The sequence below is a fragment of the Dermacentor albipictus genome, chromosome 1, assembly GCF_038994185.2.
Source record: "Dermacentor albipictus isolate Rhodes 1998 colony chromosome 1, USDA_Dalb.pri_finalv2, whole genome shotgun sequence".
Lineage (NCBI taxonomy): Eukaryota > Metazoa > Arthropoda > Arachnida > Ixodida > Ixodidae > Dermacentor > Dermacentor albipictus.
This window is the reverse complement of record NC_091821.1, coordinates 110,404,006-110,419,017: the sequence shown is the minus strand read 5'-3', so window position 1 is coordinate 110,419,017 and position 15,012 is coordinate 110,404,006. Positions and strand designations below refer to the sequence as shown.

The following is a 15,012-nucleotide window of genomic DNA, read 5'->3' as shown; positions in this document are numbered from 1 at the left end:
CCCTGGTCAGCCAATCAGATAGCTCGCCCATGTGACGTAATATGGGTTATTTGCATCATATGGGTAGGGGCGGCTTAAAATTCCGCCGAGCAGTGCGCTGCGATCGGCAGCGATGTGTATTTTTAAAACCTTATAATAAATTACACGCTTTACGCAGAGCACTTAGATGCATCAATTAATGATCAGAAGAACCTACTCTAACGACTCAGTACGTTTGTAGAAAATCGCCAAAATCGTTTCAGGGTCCCTTTAACGCTGTCGCGTTAATATAGGTGCACGCGCTCAGTCCCCGGCCTTTCGAAAGAACAAAGGAAACATATATGCTGTCAGAAGAAGTTTGTGGAACCCCATTATCGCCAGTGAAGGTGGCGTCGCACAACGTTTAGTAAAGAATATCAGCTCAGTTCCCGCAGTACCAATGAAATCGATGCACTGCACCTGACAGCACGCTTACAATGCGGTCAGCGCGCGCCGCCGTAGCAGACGACGCAGATGACTCCGCCCCTCAAGCGTCTGCGCCTGCTCGAGCTGCTGCCGCCGCATCGCAATGCAAAATACGTTCCGAGTTTTCCACGAAGTGTGAAACAGACTGTACACGCTTGTATATTTGCCTTTAAGATCAGTACGCTTGACGATTATTTTTATGGCTGCAATGCGGCGAAAGGACAGCGCATGCTTAGCCATGTAAGTGACGCTGAGCAGGTAATTGGAAACGACACCGTATGTACCGCCGGAAAAATCGTCGGTACATATGATGCGGCACATACGGGCTAAAGTCATTTTTGCAGTTTCTCACAATATGTTTGCTACAAATCCGTGTTGTCTCTGATGGCGACAACACCCGCCGTGGTTGCTCAGTGGCTATGGTGTTGGGCTGCTGAGCACGAGGTCGCGGGATCGAATCCCGGCCACGGCGGCCGCATTTCGATGGGGGCGTAATGCGAAAACACCCGTGTGCTTAGATTTAGGTGCACGTTAAAGAACCCCAGGTGGTCAAAATTTCCGGAGTCCTCCACTACGGCGTGCCTCATAATCTAGAAAGTGGTTTTGGCGCGTAAAACCCCAAATATTATTATTGATGGCGACAACGGACTTCCATCGACACTGTGCGGAAATAATCAAAATATATCGCTGCAGAGCACAAGTACGATATGCGCACGCAATTTTAACTAGTACGTACGTCCCCTACAATATAGAATAGAGGCAGCAATGTAAATAGCTTGGTCATTTTTTAACAGTGCTCAAGAGACGGAAGTTGAAAGTATTAGTAATTATTTCTGCTTCAGCAATGCCGGCGCGACCAAGACGCGGGCGTGTACGTATCGTCCAGTAACTCGATTGACCGCGGCCGGTGCAGCAGTGATGCAGGAATTCATGAAGTCCGGTCATGTTCAATGCATCGTGCACATATTCAATTTCTCGGCACGCGTGAACTTCGGCCACTGCTAGCGCATAAAGCAGAAGTGGTTTCCATTCTTGGGCAGCGGACACACAAACGAAACACGAAAGAAGACAGCTAGGGCAAGCGCTGGTTGGACAACTGAAAATTTTTATATGAATAAAAGGATTATATACCTAGTAATTATCAAATTCATGTGGGTTACATATCAAAACCGTCATACACACTCAGGAGTGATCAATGAACGAGCTCGCTTCGTTTGACAGTTGTTCATTTCGTTCGGCGCACCGCAGTAATCCATGTCTGTCGTCTGATGTTTTCGTACCATTTTCTTGTGAATCGGCAGAATTTCACTGGTGGCATCAACCCTTTCGTGTTTACATTGCTGTCGTGACAGCTAACAACACAATCATAATTTCCGGTCATCCGAAGAGGCGCCGTCGCCAACAGACGTTTCGCGCGCAGCGCGAACTGAACGCGGGCGCGATCGTGAAGGGAAGCGGCGGCGGAAGCCTACACCCGTTGGAGGTGAAATCGTTCCGCCAGGGGAGAAACGAGCGCTGGCGTCTAGGATGAAACTTGGAACTCGACCCCACTACGCCATGCCGGCGCGCCTAGAGACAAACCCCACAACACGCGTTAGGAAACCTCCTCGATAGTGCCTAGGCAGAGTCACATATTCAAAAAGCAAAAGCCTCCAGAATTTCTCTCTGTCGCCCGCTTTTACTCGCGCCTGCGCAAAAACGGCTGGCGATCCCTCCAATGAGCGTCTCGTAGCACACCACATAGGTGGCACACCATACCGACGACTTTCCTAGTGGATTGACTTGGCCGCAAGTTCGGATACACAGATACACAAGTACCATACAAGTACTGTTACGCTCTCCGCTGCTCTCCCGTATTCGCTCGCATTCATGCAGGCTCGAAGCACTTGAAGCGTCGCAGGTACCGTATCATATCGTGTCGTGCTGGGCCGTGAAACGCGATCCTCGCGAACGACACAATTTCACAAGCATCGATAGATTGACGCTGCGCATTTGGGATGCCTTCAAAGGTGTGTGAAACAGTACCAGATACTCGGCGTTTATAAAATGGCACTGATTAAGTTGAAGTTGTATCCTTTGGTGCTTTTTGCTTGCTTGTATTACCCGTATTCTGTGCTTGACGCCTCTTGTGTTTTTATTATCGCATGATTGTCGCACTGCTGAGCGCAGTGGTGACCTGTGCAGCCTGTGCTCACTGAAACTGCTTGCACGTAATTAAAGCTATTAACTCGTCCGCAAATGCGTTTGAATATATTGCATTATTCCGCACCTAGGTTTTTTCAGCAGTTTTATTCAGGTTGCTCTTTCTGCTGCGAACGTTCGAAACTTATTTAATGACGTGTTTACTTGTGTAACATACATCAATTCGCTTCTTTATCACTTGAGGAAAAGGCAATAGGACATTTTTGCTGTTGGCTACCGTGGCGCGAATTTCACTCATTACCAATAGTTGTTTTCTTAATTCGTTTCAACTTTGCTGAGAATTAAAAAAAAATATATGCATTGGTGTAGTATGGATAATTTTCCTCAGTGATAGCGTTTAAGCTGACACTCATGTTTGTTTATAGTTCACCCACAACTGGCGTGCAGCTTGCTCTCGGTAGAAACGTCTAGAACAAGACTTGGGGTTGCTGTTCTCGCTTTTTCAGGCATGTACCTGCAGTTTGACACTTAATTTTGCACTGCCATCCAGTGGAAACAGCTGGAAGTTCTGACATAGAGGTGAGTTCTGAAAAGCTCGAGCAGAATCGAAGCATATTTATAAAAAATGTTTTAGTCCACTCATTAAACTTAGCATGTATGTAAAGCTTGTGAACAATATGAATTCAGTGCAAGCAGCGACCTCAATATATGTTTGTGTTACCACACCCTACACGAAGGATGTAGCCAAGTGCTGATGTATAAAGTAAATGACAGCATGCATAAGGAAGAAGTGGGTGCAGGACGTGGGCTTTTATTGCTTTCTCCATGTATGACATACTGTCTGGAGTGATTTGTCAACCAACAGCCTCGTTTGTTTTAGTGTACCGTTAGATGCTGGATCTTCTTTCTAAAATGAGCATAAAGAGTTATTGTTAGACATATTATCAGTAATTGCAATGAACAGACTAAACAAGCCTGACTGGCGTACATAAACTTGAAGCACTGTGCCATGGTACCACTACCATGTGTGTTGATGCAGAATAATGATAGAAGGTCTATCGTATGAGCCTTGATTGTTTTTGAAGAAAGCCAACACTTCTACAATACAGTAATTTAAACACGATTTAAAGTATGTCATAAAGCACACTAAATATTGTAGGAGAATGGTAACATGCCACGGTAATATTAATGAATTTGAAAACTTTATCAAGCTACTGCGATGATGATTTCTAGACATCTGCACACCTTTTGTGCATATAACTATGCAATGCCTATGTGATTAGCATGTCTTTAGCTTTGCTTGACATTCAGTAGGTTGTGGAGATAAGATTGTGTGCAGTTTTGAACAGCAGTAAAGCTAACCACCACTCCTAAAATGAGAGGTACCTGAAGCTTTGTATATTTTTCAATCTTGTGAAGGTAATGTCTGCTTAAAAATTGTCATTTCGCATTTTGTAAGCATGGTACAGGTACGCTCATGAGTATTGCTGCCATTGTGCATCTGCATCACTTTACCGTTTTATAGCAGCGTGTTGTTTCAGCTTTTCATAGTGGTGCTGACACAAAATTTTCTTTACTGGAGAGTGTCGTCAATGAGAACTAAGAAAAAAAAAAGTAGCCGCATATTTCTACTTCTGGTACAGAGTTCGCCTATGAAATTTATGTGACTTGTCATTTCTTTATAGTGCATATTTTATCCTACTTTATATTACTACTTTTTATTGTCTGCCCACTTTATCGAATTGCCTACTCTTCTTTTGAATGGTTAAATATTTCACTTCTTAAAGATGGCTTTTAGGATCAATTATATAATAATAATTGTAATAACCTTTATTCTGTCATTTCTAATACACATTCACTGCCACACCTAAACAAAGAAATGTTCATCTGTGAGTAGGCCGAGCGATTGCATTGGACCATTTCCTGCACAATAAACAATCAAACTTGCCCCCTCCTGTCCCATTAAAAAAAAAAAAAGTTCTAGAAAACTCTTGCACAATGTATTTTTCATTCTGGGCTAAGTGCCATTTCAGTTGAATATGTCACAGGTAGTCATTGAATGCTGGTAATTTGCTGTGACCTGTACAACCTGCGTAAATGTAGACCTATGTAAATATATATTACACCGGATGTGACCATGGTACAGTCATGGGTTCAATTTCTGGCTGTGGTGGCTGTATTTCAATAGGGCCAAAAACACTGTGTAGTTATATTTGTGGGCACTTTAATGACCCCAGGTAATATAAATTTCATATTTTTTGTACTGTTTCAATATGAGAGGAGATAGGAAAAATTAAGATCTCTCTTTGCCATGCTGTCAAGATGTGAGCTTCACTTCCAATATAGAGACTCTTCATTTTCCTTGTCTAGCATCAACAAATGACATTCCTTCCCTGGATTTTCCTATACAAAAGCTGAGGGACACATCGTGTTTACGCCATGAGCCTTACCTCTCCCTCTCTCTTTCTTTTTCATGTTTTTTAGCTGTGCAGCACATTTCCAGTGGTAACTTTGCATTCTGCATTGAAGTTTGTGGGGTTCTCCTCCCATGCTCTTGTGACAAAGGAACGACAACACAGTAGTGCAAACAATCACAAGGGCATTTATTGCACCTTTCATAGATCAATGCCTGCTAGCCGAGTTGCTATCCACAAAACATGCTGATGAGCACGTGACAAATCTAGGAAGTCCGACTCACCGCGATCGGTTAGCGAGCGAATATCTTCGCCCCATGCTGGATCCCAATGCCTGGTCGTTCGCGCGTACGGTCATGCGAACAGTTGCGCGCTCGAACGATCGTGTTCGTCCATTACAGGGTAAGCCTTGCCAGACGGTCTCGCAGAAGCATGGATCGGCGCACGCGCGACATGTCTGGTTGCTTGCCGACCACAAGCCAAAGAGGAAGCGCCTTCTCCTTTCCGCGCCCAAGTAACCCCACCTTGCCTGTAGGCGGCGTTAGCACCGCAATACGCGCGCCATCTCTCGTACTGCGCTTCAACCAGACCGACTGCCGCGGGCATCACGCAGGCCATGCGGCGAAGCCAGATTGCAGGAGACGGGAGCTATGCGGAAAAATAACACATCAGGGGACACGAGAGAGTCACGCACCCCCACAAGTTGCATGCCGTAATCGGTGACTTGCAGGCAGTGTGTCTGTCATAGAAGCATTTATAAGTGTGACCATGATTCTCCAGCAGGAAGCAGGTATCCCTTGTGAGAAAAGGCACAAATGCTTTCGTTTGAAATTTCAACTGTATTTGTGCTGTGCAGTGATTTGAAACTTTGCAAACACAATTGACAGTGTGTGATCTGCACATTGCACTTGTCTGTTTGCAAAGGCAGGGAGGCCCTTTAAACCGGTACCGAAGCTTCTGCACATTATTAATACTATTTAAGAAAATTATTGAAGTGAAATGCTAGGATATCTTTAAAATGTAATCAGCTTTTGAAAGGTTGCAAAAATTACGAGCGGTACAGTTTTACTTTTACAGGAACACTTGCCACAGCAGTACAAGCAGGCAATTAGGTATGCAAGGGATGATGTCAATGCTTTCAGTACTAAAGAAAAGATCAGAAACTGAATGTGAATGACACTGGACTCTTGGTAGCCATCAACTATTTGTAGCATGTAAAAATTAGAAAGATATATGCCTAACAATACTTTAAAAGTAGGCGTGTTCAAATACTGAAATTTCTTAATTGGATGCAAATATTTGAGGAAAAACTACCTCCAAGTATCGGATCAAATATTGAATATTTTTTTCATTTCTAAACAAAGTGAAATATGAAGTTTGTGTGTTTGTCTTATAAAAAGAGGCTTATTTTAATATATGCGATGGGCGTTCACATCTGGTCAACTGGCGAGTTTGTTAATGAGAAGCAACTGCTTTCAGTTATCTGGTGCACCATGACAATGACAGTAATGAAACAAAGGAACAGCAGCAGATGGAAGTAGTGTGTTGTGTTCATTGAAGGAGAGAAATGTGATACTATGGCACGACACATCATTTTAAAGGGATGCAAACATGGTGAGACAAGCCAAATAATAAGTTCCCTTGCCTAAATCAAGATGGCAGTCATGTGTAAGCTGCCCAAAAGCAAATATATATATATTTTTTATTTGCTGGAAATTATTGAGCAGAAGCTATCTGGTTCATGTGTTCGTGCAGGAACTGGTGCATCTGTGTACCAATCGCAGCTCTCTAGCAGCAGTATTTGGAAGTATCCTCACTTGCATCACTCTCTCTCCCTCAAAACTCCAATAAATGTTATCCCTTATAAGATGAGAAGCAAATATTGGACATATTCAAATAGTGAATTCTTGAATCGAGATCGAATAGCAATAATGTGATTTGTATTTGAAATTTGATCAATGTTTGCACAGCGCTATTTATTAGCCAATTAATTCATGCTTTAATTGCAGTTAATCTTAAACTATTAACACTGGCTTTATTAAAAGCATAATCATCATCAGCCTGTTTTGTTTCCACTGTAGGATGAAAGCATTTCCCTGTGATTTCCAATTACCCCTGTCCTGCACCAACTGATTCCAACTAGCGCCCATGGATTTCCTAATTTTATCGCTCCACCTAGTCTTCTGCTGTCCTCAACTGTGTTGGTCGAAGACAGCAGAGGTCCTCAATCATTTGTCATAACTCATCTACGTTGTTGCTGAATAGAACAATGTCATCGGCAAACCGAAGGTTGCTGAGATATTCGCAGTTGATCCTTACTCCTAAGCCTTCCCAGTTTAATAGCTTAAATACTCCTTCCAAGCACGCAGTGAATAGCATTGAAGAGATTGTGTCTCCCTGTCTGACCCCTTTTTTTATAGGCATCTTCCTGCTTTTCTTGTGTAGAATTAAGGTAGCTGTAGAACCTCTGTAGATATTTTCTAAAGTATTAAAAGCATGGCAGAAAGAATTGTTGCAGGATATCTTAACTTCATTTAGCCTTCATAATGGAATGTCCTCACTATTTTATGCAAGGACCAAATTTTTTATAAACATTGGGGTATGTCGTGACATCTGGCATATAGGCCAGAAAATGTACACATATCAGAAAGGTAAAAATTAGTATGAGGCAGTTCCTGGCTTAACTTGTGCAAAACTACTTATTTGGACTAAGGAGGACCACATAATCAAAGAATAGGTGACATGACGATTTTTGTTAACCTATAGCTAGGGAATAGAGGTGCACACAAAAAGCTGTCTATCCCTTGCATCCTGGTTGCTTGCATAGTTGCCGTGTGCTATTGGCGGCTGACGAGTATCCAGTGCTGTCAGTTGCAACGCAGGTTAAAGGCAGGTAGTGCAACCGGGGGTGGATGTGCCCCTCCCCCCCTTCATCAATATTTTTATGTAGCTGGGATACCTGGCATAAAATGACATGCAACAACACCTGCCTGTTCCTCAACCCTCTACCCCAGTCAAGTCTGTGCTCCCACTGCCAAAAAGAAAATTCCTGGCTATGCCACTTGGTCGACAAGCATTGACATTGTATGACCTTTCTTCCTCTCAGGCTGTTGTTGTTGCATATATCTTCTTGCAGAAGGTGTGCATGAAGCTCCTCTGTACTTAAAAGAACCTAATGTTCATCCCCTGCCAAAAGTCCAAGAACTTTCCAGGTCTTTGGGCAACATGCTCCTACAGCCATTGAGTGTCGCAAATGCCGAATGTTGTGAATTTGCCACGTACCATAGCCAAAGCAGTAATGCAAAAATTAACTGTATTCTCAAGCTCACTTCATACCCATTGTAATCACTGGGATGTAGGAAATCTGAAGAAAATTTTAGAAGCATAAGCTGACTTTATGTTCACAAAACCTGTAGAAAATACTAGGGACGTTCCGAAAGTAAGTTTTGTCATTTTTTTGAAAGAGAAGATGGTACACCAGGTGACACAAGCAATCGCCATAAAGATCCACACCCATTGCTGGTTCAACAATGGAAGGAGCGTTCCTTCAAACTGATTGCACGCTACGACAAATATTTAAATGTTGGTGGCGACTATGTGGAAAATCCCAGGGCTTAGGCTGCACTAATTTGGTATGTCGCGAATTTGCAGCAATCAGCTTGAAAAGTTTGACTTCACAATTTGTGCCAAATAAGCACAAAAGGCAAACTTGAGTGCTTTAAATTTTAGATCAGTAAAATGTACAACTAATCATGTAACGGTCAACCAGATTTTACAATCAAAACTGCAGGCATGCAGCTGCAACCTGACCCAATGACAGGGTGGTGGCTCTTATGAAAACATCAGTCTCTTCATAGTATTGGTGAATTGACAGGAGTCGACGTAGTACGAGCTCTATATTTTTGTTGGCCAAAGATGAGGCTGTTGGGCTCTATTGAGGAAGGAGCTCAACTCTTTAAAGCAGAGGAAGGAGTGACCAAATAAGGTAAAGTGGGAGAAAATGACCAACAGCAGTGAACCCATGTAGAAGTTAGGTGCTTTTGGTAGAATAGGCTAAAGGGAATGTATGCAAATCAATGTGGCTGCTCAATTGTTTAATGAAATAAATCATGTTCTGTACATACACACATTTCTGAAACAAAGTAGATTTTTTTGAATGTGTAGAATTTTAACATTTGCGTGTTTTTCTGGTTTTGCTAATTACAGTTGAACATGAAATAACAAATTTGAATAAAATAAATTATTCTCTATATCAAACAGAAACTTGCAGATTTATTATTTAAGATCTTCCCCTCATAATGAACTGGACATGGGATATATTGAACTCGGGGTGTCAGCTGCCAGACGAGGAAGGTGCTTCCTTGCATCCCGCAATGCTTCATGACTCACTGCTTTTATGGTGGATGCGCTTTTTCGTTACTGTGCCAAAATTGAGAAGTGAACTGGAGCAGGTCTACATGATCTAGCAGATTGAGAATGCCATTTTTTGTGACACTGAGGAGCACTTTAGGGCATCAGCAAAAATTACTGACTACTATGCATAGCTTTGTTTTCAATAAATGGATTGGGCAGTATCCACCGCCTCAGATGAGGTGATGGATACGAGCACAACTCCGGCGTCTCAGACGCCCAAGGAATGGCGCAGCTCCCTCGAGCGCTCTGCGAAGAAAGAAAAATCCCGTATCACAGGGCCTGGAGAGGTCTCGTGAGCTAATCTAATCTATATCTCTTAGACACATAGCACAAAACTCATACATTATGGATACACAAATATTGCAATGGAATGTCAGGGGTTTACTCCACAACCTTGATGACATTAAGGAACTCTTAAATACGTACAATCTAAAGGTGCTTTATGTCCAAGAAACACATCTTAATCCTTCACGCATGAACTTTCTCCGGCAGTATGCCATTTACCGAAAAGACCGCAACGACGCCCGTGCCTCGTCTGGTGGTGTGGCAATAATTGTAGATAAGGGTGTTGCTTGCCGTCAGTTACAGCTTAAAACGCCCCTTGAGACAGTTGCAGTCCGTGTGATACTGTTTAATAAACTGGTAACAATTTCCTCACTATACATCCCCCCGAACTACCATCTTTCAAAAACAGAATTTCAAAGCTTTATTAATGAACTACCGGAACCTTATATTGTCATGGGAGATTTTAATGCACACAACACCCTTTGGGGAGGTTGTCATCGTGATGCTAGAGGACGCTTAGTAGAAAGCTTTCTCTTCACTACAGGTGCATGCTTATTTAATATAAAGGAGCCTACATTTTATAGCGTGGGAAACAAAACATTTTCATCGATTGATTTAAGCATTCTACTGGTACACTCGCACCGTATCCAGAGTGGAACATGCTCAAAAGTCCATATGGGAGCGACCATTTTCCGACTGTCATAAAAGCAACAAAACATGATTAATGCTCTCCATGCGTCCCCCACTGGAAAGTTGAGTCAGCCGTCTGGAAACGTTATAAAGAACTCACCGCATGACCTGGGAAGACATCTCTACACTTCCTATTGATGATGCAGTGGCATATCTGACAGCATTTATTCTTCATGCGGCGTCACTATGTGTCCCTGAATCCAATGGATCGCTCTCCAAACGACGTGTTCCCTGGTGGAATGCGGAGTGTAAGGAAGTTCGTAGAAACCAAAATAAGGCTTGGAGTCATCTTCACGAATCTGCAGCTGCCGAGAACCTGATCAATTTCAAGAAAGTAAAGTCACTAGGTAGAACACGTTGCCGTGCTAAACAGGAAAGTTGGGAAAAATACATCAGTAGCATCAATTCATATACAAACGAACAGAAAGCCTGGAATAGGGTGAACAAAATAAAAGGCCGCGAAACCCATCCTCTACCTTTAGAGGACCAAGCTGATTCTCTAGGGGCATATTTTCAGTACATTTCGAGTTCATCCCATTACTCAGATACATTCATAAGATATCAGTGAAAAACGGAACGACAGCCTCAGGATCAAAAAGGAAATAAAAATGAACCTTACAATCGACCATTTAATATGGTGGAATTTCAGGCTGCACCGAACTGTTGCAATATATTGGCTCCTAGAGACGATTGACTAGTTTATGAGATGATCGAATACCTACACACCGAAACACACAAAATGCTACTATCACTATTTAACGCCATATTCTCTGCCAGTTATATTCCATCTGCCTGGAAGCAGGCAGTCATAATTCCTATTCTCAAAGAGGCCAAGGATCCGACTTCGGCCAGCAGCTACAGGCCTATAGGCCTGACAAGCTGCCTATGCAAACTCAAGAAAATGGTGAATAGTTGCTTAATTCATTATCTTGAAAGCAACAAAATACTAGACCCCTTGCAGTGTGGTTTTAGGGAGGGTAAATCTACAACAGACGGCCTTGTCCGCATGGAGGCGAAAATCCGTGATGCCTTCGTGCGCAAGCAATTTTTATTAGAGGTATTTGTAGATATGGAGAAGGCATACGACACAACTTGGCGTTTTGGAATTCTTTGTGATCTGGCTGGTATGGGTGGCAGAGGCAACCTCTTGAACGTGATTCAAAGCCTGCTCTCCAATCGTACGTTCCGTGACAGGGTTGGTAATGTGTTATCTCGTCCAATTAGCAGGAAACAGGTGTGCCACAAGGTGGTATGCTGAGCTGCATTCTATTCATCGTAAAAATGAATTCCCTAGGTAGGGTCATACCACGTACAATGTTTTATTCAGTGTGTGTGGATGACGTATAGATACGATTTAAATCGTGCAATATTTCTGTCTGTGAGTGAAATGTACAGCTTGGCCTAAACAATATGTCTAAGTGGGCTGACGTTATTAAATTTAAGTTAAACCCCCAAAAAAGCACATGCGTTCTATTCTCGAAAAAGAGAGGTATATTACCTGACCCTGCTATGTATGTTAATGGACAGCGGCTATCTGTCAGCCATGAACATAAATTTTTAGGAATCATCTTAGACTCAAAACTAACATTTGTTCCTCGCCTTAGGTATCTTAGAGCAAAATGTCTGAAGACAATGAATTTACTGAAGCTCTTGTCCCGCACTTCTTGGGGAAGTGATAGAAGATGCCTTTTGAGCCTCTACAAAAGCTTATATGGTCTCGCCTCGACTATGGAGCTATAGTATATAGCTCTGCTGCGCCTACAGGCACTTTTAGGACAAGTCCCATGGAAAGCTTATATGTAGAGTGTAATGAATGGCCATTACATCTCCAAAGGACATATTTAAGCTTTTCCTATACTCTCAAGGTTTAATCAGACGTGCAGCATCCATGTCAGTCACTCAGTCTGACTATGTGTCTGTCTGCCTGTCCGTCTTTCCTTCCTTCCTTTCTTTTTCTTTCTTTGCAGGAAAATCGCATCATCCTGCGGGTGGCAGAGACTAAAGGCATGGTTGCCTGATGAGGTCTCTGCCCCCGTAACAAAAGGGGCAGTCTACAGCAGATAGCTGGTACAAAAAAGAGAAGCTGCGTTACAAATAGTACACGCATACATCATATACAATATGGCTGTACTTAAGCACTATGGACAGTTTTTTTTAAAAATCACATTGAATATTCGCTCATATCACAAAAACATGTAAAAGGAAGTCAGCAATTGAAACGGAAATTTACATTTATCATTGTTACTTAACAATTTCAATGGAAAACAAAATTGCCTGCAGTTCACGTTTGAACGTTTTTCTGGACAGGCAGAAATCAAAAATAGAAGCACAGTTATTTAACATGTCTATTACCTGATATTCCAGATCTTGTTTTCCATAATTTGTTCTGACTTTTTTATTTCTGCGTTTGGGGTTACGGATATCATATTGCGCCAAGACAGGTGTGTAAATACTGTGGAGTTTCATTTTATATATTTGCTGTGCCAGTATCCATAAATAGACTTTATTTGCAGGTAAAACAACAAATCTGGGAAAAAGTGGTTGTGTCAGCAACAATATAATAGGGCTGGTGTGGTTCACAAAAATCCGGAGGACACGTTTTTGCAGCAGTTGTAGCATATCATAGTTCCCGTGTGTCGTTGTTCCCCAGACCAGAATGCCATACAAAAGTTTAGAATAGAACAGCGAGTAATATAGTAATTGCTTTAGCCAAAGAGGTAGAAGAGGAGCTATTTTTCTAATACATCCAACAGACTTCGCGAGTTCGGAGAGCAGATGATTGACATGAGGGGTCCAAGACAACTCTTCACTAAACCATACCCCAATGAACTTTTGCACAGTTACTTGTTCTAAGTTATGTCCTCTGTACTGTAAGTTAATAATTTTTTAATGCTTATTGATTGGCTGAATTATCATGTACTTTGTTTTTACTGCATTCAACTGAAGTTTGTTTTGTTGCAACCATGTGGATAAATCATATAAATACAGATTGGCTGAATGTTCACTGTCATGCAGTATTATACCTGTAAAGAATAAACTAGTGTCGTCTGCAAACATGGTTATTGTGGGTGTTCTTTGTAGTTTCGTAATGTCATTCACATATAAGAGGAAAAGTAACGGGCCTAATATCGAGCCTTGGGGGATACCTAGTTTAATGTCAAGCTGTTTTGAAGAAGTACAGTCTTTTTAACAAACTGGCGCCGAAATGATCAGTAGCTCTTGATAAGGTCCAATGTGATACCTCAAATTCCATAGCAATCTAATTTTATAGCTAAGATTTTGTGGTCAACGGGAATCAAAAGCTTTGCGCAGATCGAGAAATATTCCTAAGGTGAAGAGATGATCTTCAAAATTTCTGATTATTTGCTGCTTGACGGCAAGAAGAGCGTCCTGAGTTGTCTTATTTTTCTGAAAACCATACTGTGAGGGTGATATTATATGATACTTGGTTAGATATTTTGACAGCAGGTTATTAATTGACAATTCGTAAATCTTTGAAAACGCTAGTATCACTGAGATTGGCCAGTAATTCGTAATATCATCAGTTCTACCTCCTTTGTGTATTGGAATTACTTTGGCCAGTTTTAGTTTACAGTGTAAGACGTGTCACTCATCTATTCGTGACGTGTCTACTACCAGGCTATTTCGTAACCGCCCGGCTATCTGGGCTCCGTTTAACCTTCGTTTGATAGCACTGGCAGAAGAAACAGGTATCTTAGTCCCAGAGAATGTCCTAATGGCACCCACTCGCCCCCACCGTGGCAATGGCTGACCATTGATGCGACATCTCTTTTGTAGAAATATCTATGCAGGCGTCAGAAGCACATATACAATTCCATTTTCATGAACTTCAGGAGAAGTACTCCTGTACAGAATACTATAGAGACGCTTCCAAGTCCCCTAATGGTGTTTCCTACGCAGCTCTAGGACCTTCATTTTCAGTACCCGTGGCACTAAATCCACACACAAGTATCTTTACAGTGGAAGCTTACGTTATACTTTCGCCTATCCAAAAGATAAGGCTCACAAACCTTGCTAGGGCTATTGTGTTTACAGATTCATTAAGTGTAGCCAAAGCCCTACTTAGTCCAAGAAAATATAAGAACTCAATTCTTAGTGAGCTGTACAGTCTGTTGTGCTTCCTATATATATGCAATCAAGTGATTGTCATATGCTGAATGAAGCTGCTGATGAAAGCACTACGTCAGTAACTTTTAGCGACACAGATGGAAATATCCCCATCCCTGCCACAGACCTAAAGCCTTTTCTACGCCGTAAATTGAGGAATAATTGGCAAGGCAAGTGGGGTACACAAGCAATGAATAAGCTTCACATAATAAAGCCAAAACTGGGAAATTGGATAAGTGGGAAAACAGCACGGTACAAGGAAGTGCTTCTTTGCTGATTAAGGATAGGCCACACATACGGTACTCACTCTTATCTCTTGACTGGCGGCGATCCTCCAACTTGTAAGTGCAGTAATAGTCTGATAGTGCTCCATGTTCTTATTCAGTGCCCTGTAATAGAAACAGAGAGGAAAAAGTATTTCTCTTCTGCATATCGTGATAATATACCTTTTCGCTCCGTATTTTTTCTTAGCGATGAACCGCTTTTTAATCTGCAA

At 42.1% G+C, this 15,012-nt stretch overlaps 1 protein-coding gene across 6 annotated transcripts in view; it reads left to right on the top strand.

The window, feature by feature from the left end:
* The first annotated feature begins 2,236 nt into the window (after window positions 1–2,236).
* Window positions 2,237–15,012, top strand: part of Herc4 (HECT and RLD domain containing E3 ubiquitin ligase 4) — a 283,320-nt gene continuing 270,544 nt past the window's right edge. For 5 of the 6 annotated variants that reach the window (XM_065439436.1, XM_065439434.1, XM_065439435.1 and 2 more), the window contains exons 1-2: window positions 2,238–2,453; window positions 3,093–3,165. The gene's annotated coding sequence lies outside the window, so the exon portion shown is untranslated. Of the gene's footprint in view, window positions 2,454–3,092; window positions 3,166–15,012 lie in introns of all 6 variants that reach the window. The other variant, XM_065439437.1, reaches the window with a different exon arrangement.